Genomic DNA, 9103 nt, shown 5'->3' with positions numbered 1-9103 from the left:
ATCTAAACATTTGGAAATGTAATGAAACCATTTTAAGTAGTAAGAAATTGAAAGACAGGGCTCTCAGTTAATTTTATGAAGCATGCAGTCTTAGTTTTCTAAATGCCCTGGATAAGTTAGCAAGCCCTCTGCAATGCTGGGGCTCAGAATCGGGGCTGAGCAAGTATGTGAGGGCTGTGGTCCCTGAGGGCCTGAGTGCAAGGAATAGATACAGCGGAGAGGAAGGAAGGGGATGGAGGAAAAGAGGAATAATACAAGTGATAGTGATCCTAATACGAGTGTAATCATTACAGCAGTCACATCAGAGAATCATGGCTGTTCTCACTTTTCACATGGAGGAACCGAATCTCAAGGTCGTGAGTCCCAAGGCCGTGCGGTAAGTGGCAGAAGCAGGGCACACACTGCAGTGCTGTGACTCACCTGTGCAGTAGCTTTGCTCAACCTAGCCTGGGTGGCTCTGTATTAAACACAGGCCTGGGACTTCCCTGGTGGTCAAGTGGTTAAGACTCTGCACTCTCAGTGCAGGGGGGCCGGGTTTGATCCCTGGTCAGGGAACTAGATCCCACGTGCCACAACTAAAAGATCCCGCACATGGCAACGAAGATCCCATGTGCTACAACTACATGGCAACGAAGATTGCATGTGCTACAACTAAGACCCAGGGCAGCCAGATAAATAAATAAATAAATAAATATTTTTTTTAAAAAAAGGCAGGTCTAAGAAGAGAAGCTTATTTCCGAATCCTGCCACAAGCCTCATATATTTAAAATATCAGTACTTAGGGAAGACTTTATGTTGCTCAGCCTTACCTGAAACTCACCTTTCTTTATATGAGACGGAAATAATATTAATGAACCCTATAAGTCTATTAATTTTTTTTGCCATGCCACGTGCCTTGTGGGATCTTAGTTCCCCGACCAGGGATTGAACCCAGGCCACGGCAGTGAAAGTGCCAAGTCCTAACCACTGGACTGCCAGGGAGCTCCCTAAGTCTATTAATATTATAAGCTCAAATTTCCATTTTGAAGGACTAAGAGAAAACGGAAAATGATTGAGTCCATAATACAGAGAAAGTGTAGAAACCAAGTTTTGATTTTGCTTTTTGACCCAAACTTTGATTTATATTTCTCTATGTCTGAAACATAATCAACGTTTTCTTTGTGTTTGGTTGTGTTTCTCTACTCCAGAAGGCATGAAAGAAAGAAAACCCTCCCACAAACTTTTCTCACATTATTCCATTGAGAGAGGGCTACAGACTAATTAGCTATGGGTCTACTGGCTATCAGACAAACCTTTTCCTTTATCTCTTCAAAATAGAGTAGAAACAGTTGAGACCAGCATAAGATCTGTTACTCTAGGACAGTGATTCCTAACTAGAAATGATTTTGTCCTTTCCTCCCCTCCAGGAGGACATTTGACACTTTCTAGAGATATTTTTATTACCACAACTGGGAGTGGTACTGGCTTCTAGTAGGTAAAAGTCAAGGATGCTGCTAAACATCCTACAATGCACTGAACAGCCCACCAACAGAGACTTATTTGGCCCCAAATGTCAATATTGCTAAGGTTGAGAAACCCTGGTCTAAGACCTGGTAAAATGCTTGGGAGTTTACGTACCTGGGCATGCCCCTGGCAAAATCTTCTAGGCCTCCAAACCTAGGGAATCTCAGCACAGTGGAATTGCCTAGAGCTTTGTGGGAAGAGAACATTTTCCCTGTATTCTCCATTAATTTTCACAAGTTCATAAACTGGGCTTAGATAATTATTTCCACTGTCTTCTTTCTCTATTTTTTCTCATTATGCAAAGGCAAACCGGATTTTGAGAATTTTTGCTTGTCTCTTATTTTACATCATTTTTCATGGTTTGATTTTTAGGCCAGATTTTTCCTTGTGTTAATTTTATTATTTTTACAAAGGGAAGAAAATGTGGAAGAAGATTTGGAAAAAAAATTTTAATGTCTGATCTAAGAATAAGAACAATCATTGGAAATTTAAGTTCCAAGTTTTCTGAATTAACACAAAATGGTTTCTGAACAACTACTCAGATGACAATTTCAGTAACCATTTTCAGTATTTATAATTTTTAAAAGTCTGCTATTTTAAAAAATTCAATCTGATTAGACAACTGGCCTGAATCCAAGAAGTATGCTGAAAGCAAGAACTCAGAAACACAAACTAGTTTTAAAACTTAAAAAAGAAATGTTGATAAAGAATGCAGAAAGTTCACAGGTAAGAAAAAAAGAAAACGTAATACAAAAGGTGATAGAACTTGACTATCAAGGTGAAAAGGTAATGAGTACAAAGTCCAGGTATGACATTTATGATTTTTGAGACAGTCTGTCTATATCACTTAAGCTTTGGCAACATCCCCAGACTCATAGAGAAGACTGAGTCATCCCTCATTCCTTTATTCTCTGTTAAAAAGGTGACCTGGGTGTATATTCTGTGACTGATTGTGCTGAACATGCTGAAAATCTGAGAATAAAAAGCCATTGACATCAGTTGTAAAGTGAGAAAGAAATTATTTCCTGGTTACGCATTTGGCCTTATCATACAAACTAGATTTTTCTGGCCGCCTGTTTCTTTAAATGGTCTTAAAGATGTGTTGAAAATATCTCACCTGTGCGACTTTTAGGGTTGTTGCTATGTGTGGGTTTGGTATGAACCAACAAGAATCTGAAAGTTATTTCTCAAGCCAAGAGACAAACTCAGATAATGACCAAGTTGGCCTGAGCTTTGAGTTCAAAAGGATCATGATAGTTTTGCTGAGCTCAGAAATAGTGGAGAATGTGAGGTAAAGTGAGTGCTAAAGCAAGAAAACCACTGACCACAGCAACCAAATAGCATCTAAAAATGGCCTGTAGAAACAGAGCATGGCTTTACCTAAATACTAATGCAATGCCCAGTCCTGCCTGCATTGAGGGACAACTTTCCACAAAAAGACTTTCCCCAATTGCTCCTTACAGAGAAAATTAGAAAAATGTTAAGTGATTTTAAAATTTGATCCATTTATATTTGTTCCTTAGGTGTAAGTTATAAATATTGAGATTATCAATGTATTTATGTTTGATGGAAACTTATCTGAAGTATATTCATTAATTTTGAAGTTAACTTTTATCGTCCTTCATATTCCAAACATGAAGAGCATTAAGTCAAGCTAATTTTTTCTTCCTAATATAAAATAAAAAATAATAAAGCAATACATTAAAAAATAGACCTCTTAATTCAGATTCCATTACTATTTGTGCTAATTATACAGAGGCTTTTCTTGTAACTTACTTTTGTTTTACATAGATGACATATATATATATAGATTATATATATATATAAAGTTGATAACACAAGAATTATAATTTCATGGAAAATATTAGCTCATTTACATAAAGAAACTGTAAATGATATAGAGTATAGGTTTTTTTATTTAAAACTTTTCAACTGATCTGTTTATTAATGCAGAAATTCTAACTGATTAGGAATTCCATTTAAAATTATTCTTTTTTAATAATAGATAAAATGTATTGTGCACTCCTTAAGTATTTGGTACTCTGAATACATGATTTTATTTAAGACTCACAAGAACCCTAAGAAGCAGGAACTAACATTATCTTCATTGAACAGGTGCAGAAAATAAGGCAAAGAAGTTAAGAAACTTGCCCAAGGTCAGGTGGTAGGTGGTGGAGTCTGATTTTAAAGCTGAGTCTGCCTGACTTGGAGCCGAAAGCCTAAAACAGAGTACCATAAACTTTTCATTAGTCTCGGTATTACTTTATGGATGACAACAATAAAAGCACATTGTTTTTATAGTAGTCTATAGTTAAGAATTAATCACCAATTCAAACAGACTTTTCTTATTAGTTCCAATTACTAAGCTTTTAACATATGTTAGCTAATACTCTTCCCTCAAACCTCAAAGTGTTTTTGCAATAAAATTTTATTCATGTTCAGTTAAAAATTCCATGAGATTTACTATAATTTTCCATTGAAGAAAGACATTAATATTGCAAGCTAAATTTAGAACCATATATCAAGAGCCTTAAAATATTTACATCCTATAACTTAGGAATTCAATTTCTAGAGAACTTATCCTCCAGAAATAGTTAAAATACATATAAATATTTTATTACAAACATAGTTATTTATATGTTTTTATAAAATCAAAATTTGGAAGTAATAAAAATATATTGAGGAATGGTTAAATAAATGATGGCATTGCCATTTCAAGTGATATTTATAAAGAGCTTACTATACCATGGAAAAACACTTGAGTTATATGTTTATTTTAGTTAGTGTGTGAAGCAGAGAAGCAGGGCATTATAGAGTAAGCAGTTAGTCACAACCATGTAAGATAAACTTCCCAGAATCGCAAAATTAGAAGATACCAAACATGTTTAAAATGCCTTTATATTGTACTCTTATTTTTCTATATTTTCCAGTTTAAAACAATTTGCACATACTAATTTGCAAATGAAAAAACACATTTTAATTTTTTAAAAAAAAGTTATAGGCCAGTAAGATGGCAGAATGAGAGCTCCCCTGCTTGTGTCCCCCACGGCAACAGTACTTTGGTCATCCTCAGACAAAAGTGCCTTTGTGGGAGCTTTGGATCCAGGTAAGAGGTTGTGAAAGCCTGATGGAGCCCAAGATCGTCGAGGGCCGTTTTTAGAAGGCACATCCACACCCAGGCGGCAGGCGCACTGACCGCGGTCCCAATGACGGGCCCAGAAACAGCCTCTTCTCCCTGTGGACTTGCTACAGCCCCATTGGCCTTGGGCCTGCCAACAGCACCATTCCCCAAGGGACTCAGGAGGATAACTGGCCTGCCAACCTCAGTCCCAGTTGTGGACCCTGAAGTGGCCTGTGACCCAGCTCCAGTCCCTCTGGGCCACAATCCAGAAGTAGTCCTGCTTACCCAGGGACCCATGCCCATCAGTGACCCCGGAGGAAGGCCCACCAACCTTGGTCTGATGGTGGAGCCTGAAGTGGCCCTACAGCTTGGCTCTAGCCCTTCTCAACCGTGGTCTGAGAGGGGTCTTGACAACCCAGGGACATGATGGGAGACGTGGTCCTTCACATTCCTGATGGTGGGCCTGCTGACCTTGCTTTGTTTACATATCCTGAAGCAGCCCTGTGACCTCGCTCCAGCCCTACTTAGCCATGGTCCAGAGGCAGTTCAGCTCACCCAAGAACCCAGCAGGAGACATGCCTCCCCACGCCCCTGGAAGTAGTCCTGCAGACCTCAGTTCCAGCTGTGGATCATAAAGCAGCCTCTCATCTCAGCTCAGTCCCTCTCAGCCGTGGTCTAGGGCAGTCCTGCATGTGCAGGGATCTGACCAGTGACCCAGCAGGATCTCTCCCAGGAACCTGGTGACAACAGTCCAGATAGCTGCAGACCCAGTTGCAGACCCTGAAGTGGACACTTGTCCCAGCACCAGCCCTACTGACCAAGGTCCTGGAGCCATCCACCCAGAGACCAAACAGGATCCACGCCCACCTGAGCCCCTGGTAATAGGCCCACCAACATACCCCTGAACAACCAATGGATCAAAGAAGAAATCAAACAGATCTTGAGACAAATGAAATGGAAATGAAAATGGAAACACATACCAAAGCTTATGAGATGCAGCAAAAGCAGTTCTAAGAGGGAATTTTTCAGTGATAAATACCTACATTAAGAAAAAAGAAAGATCTCAAATTTACACCTATAGGAGCTAGAAAAAGAAGAATAAACTAAGCCGTCAGTTAGCACAAGAAAGGAAATAGCAAGGAAGAGCATAAATAAATAAAACAGAGACCAGAAAAACTTTAGAGCAGATCTATAAAACTAAGAGTTGGCTTTTTGAAAAGATGAACAAAATTGGCAAACCTGTGGTGAGACTAACCAAGAAAAAAAGAATAAATACATAATATAAATAAAATAATAATTTTATAATAAAATAACTTAACAAAATTATAAATAAAATTATAAATGGAAGAGGAAACATAACTGATACCACAGAAATATAAAGGATCATAGGAGACTATTATGAATAATTATATGCCAACAAATTAGATAACACAGAAGAAATGGATAAGTCCCTAGAAACATACACCTCTCAAGACTGGATCATAAAGAAATAGAAAATCTGAAGAGTCCAGTAATGAGTAAAGAGATTGAAGCAGTAATCAAAAATCTCCGAACAAAGAAAAGCCCACGACCAGATGGTTTCACTAGTGAATTCTACCAAACTTTTACTGAAGAATCAATGCTAATCCTTTTCAGACTCTTCTAAAAAATTAAAGAGATGGAAACACTTCCAAACTCTGGTTATGAGACTAGCGTTACTCTCACACCAAAGCTAGATAAGGACAGTACAAGAAAAGAAAATTACAAACCAATATCCCTGATGAACATAGATGCAAAAATCTTCAACAAAATACTAGCAAATAAAATTCAACAGCACACGAAAAGTATCATACACCATGGTCAAGTGAATTCTATGCCTGAGTTGCAAGGATGGTTCAACATACACAAATCAATAAATATGATATACCACGTTAGCAAGGTAAAGGATAAAAATAATATGATCATCTCAATAGTTGGAGAAAAAGCGTTCGACAAAATTCAACATCCTTTCCTGATAAAAACTCTCAACAAATTAAGTATAGAACGAATGTACTTCAACATAATAAAGACCATATATGATAAGCCAACAGCTAACATCATACTCAGTGGTGAAAAACGGAAAGCTTTTCCTCCAAGATCAAGAACAAGAAAAACGTCCCCACTCTCACCACTTCTATTCAAGATAGTACTGGACATCTTAACCGGAGCAGGCAAGAAAAAGAAATAGCAGGCACCTAACTCAGAAAGGAAGAAGTAAAACTGTCTCTCTTTGCAGATGACATGATCTTAAATATAGGAAACCCTAAAGATTCCACCAAGAAACTGTTAAGAGCTAATAAACAGATTCAGTAAAATTGCAGGATACAAAATCAACATACAAAAATCGGTTGTGTTTCTCTGCACCAGCAATGGACTATGTGAAAAAGAAATGAAGAAAACAATCCCATTTACAATAACATCAAAAAGAATAAAATACTTAGGAATAAGTTTAACCAAAGAGGTGAACGAAATATGTACACTGAAAACTATAAGACATTGATGAAAGAAATTGAAGAAGACACAAATAAATGGAAAGATATCCCTTGTTCATGGATTGGAAGAATTAATATTGTTAAAATGTCCATTCTACCCAAGGCAATCTATAGACTCAATGCAATCTTCATCAAAATGTGAAATACCTTTACATATATCTAATGGAATATAATGTAATATTATATGTTATCGATTATATTTATGTTATGTATTCCATTATAATATACAATATATCCTGCTTTATATATAAATTATATCATTTCATATATATGTATAATATTCCACTATATACATATAGTAGAATATTATTCAGCCATAAAAGAGAAGGAAATCCTCCTTTTTCTGATAACATGGATGCATCCGGAGGACAGTATGCTAAATGAAATGACAGACAAGACAAATACTGTATACTCTCACTTACATATAAAATCTAAAAAAGTAAACTCACAGAAGCAGAGAATAGAGTGGTAGTTTCTAAGGACTGAAGGTGTGGAGGTGGAAATTAGGAAATGATCAAAATGTACCAACTTTCAGTTATAAGACAAATAAGTTCTGGCCATCTAATATACAGCACAGTGACTACAGTTAATAATACTATCTTGGGGCTTCCCTGGTGGTGCAGTGGTTGGGAGTCCGCCTGCCAATGCAGGGGACGCGGGTTCGTGCCCCGGTCTGGGAGGATCCCACGTACCGCGGAGCGGCTGGGCCCGTGAGCCATGGCCACTGAGCCTGCGTGTCTGGAGCCTGTGCTCCGCGATGGGAGAGGCCACGACGGTGAGAGGCCCGCGTACAGCAAAAAAAAAAAAAAAAAAAAAAAAATGCAGAAAGAACTTAAATGGACATGGCTAAGGCCTTTCTCAACCTCTGAAAGGCCAGCCAAAAATAAATAAATAAATTTATTTAAAAAAAATGAATCGAAACACACTTTGGTAAGTGTTTCTCTAGGTGGTATGTCCGTGTCCAAATCTATTTTTCTTTCTCAGTCTCTTTTCCCATGTGAGACAACATCAGACCTCAAACTACTTCTCCCCAGCCTCTTTCTCAAGCTCCCCCCCCACCCTCGACCCTAAACTACCACCCAGAACCTGGCAAGAACTGTATCAGTTCCTGGGATATTGCTGGTGGCTTTCGTATATCAACTCTGATCTGAAGAGAATCCATGTTTAGCCAAGAGAACATTCAGTTCCCATATTCCACTTGGTCCTTAGTCTCCCCACACCAGCAAAAGTTTTCATCAACTAAGGTCTCCTGGTTTTGTGTGTGTATGTGCGTGTGCGTGTGCGTGTGCGTGTGTGTGAAGTGGACATCTTTCCATTAGAAACTTGGCACTGGCTGAGGCACCAATTAATTTTGCATAAGTTGCCACTGCACCATTAGAGGCTAATCCGTTTATTCGTAGCCACAAGGCATTGTGTTAGGGTCACGTACATGACTTGTGCCTCCAGCACTATGGATTTATTTAGTCCTTAGCCTCTAGTTCCTGCAGCTGTGTCCTTTCAATGACTGCTTTATGGTGGCCAAGAGAGTTAAGGTCGCCTGCCAGGACTCTGAGATCTGGAGGAACACATGGACACATTATTCCTCTACTCTGAAGCTATCCAATTCCTGTTCCGGTCAGATGGGGAGATAGTGGGAGGATATCTCTGAAGCAGCCCAGCACTTACTGTTGATGATACTACTCATGCCTGATATTACTGCAGAAGAACAGGCAAATTTATCCTCCGTGTTCTTCAGTGGAAGGTTAATTACCAGTGAAAGTGTAATAATGCAAAACATAATTCTGAATGTAGCTCCTGGGTTTCTTTGTAAGAACCGTTATGGAGACATTATTTTTTTTTTACTCTAAGACTACGCATTGGATCCAGTCTGCTTCAAACAAGAAGCCAGGAAAGAGGGCTTGCTATGCTAATTGAATACTAATTAGGCTTTTGCTTAAATTGTTGTGTGTTACAATTATTTGCAACTATA

The sequence above is a fragment of the Leucopleurus acutus genome, assembly GCF_964270905.1.
Source record: "Leucopleurus acutus genome assembly, chromosome: 1".
NCBI classification, from domain to species: domain Eukaryota; kingdom Metazoa; phylum Chordata; class Mammalia; order Artiodactyla; family Delphinidae; genus Leucopleurus; species Leucopleurus acutus.
Note: the sequence above shows the minus strand (reverse complement) of the source record.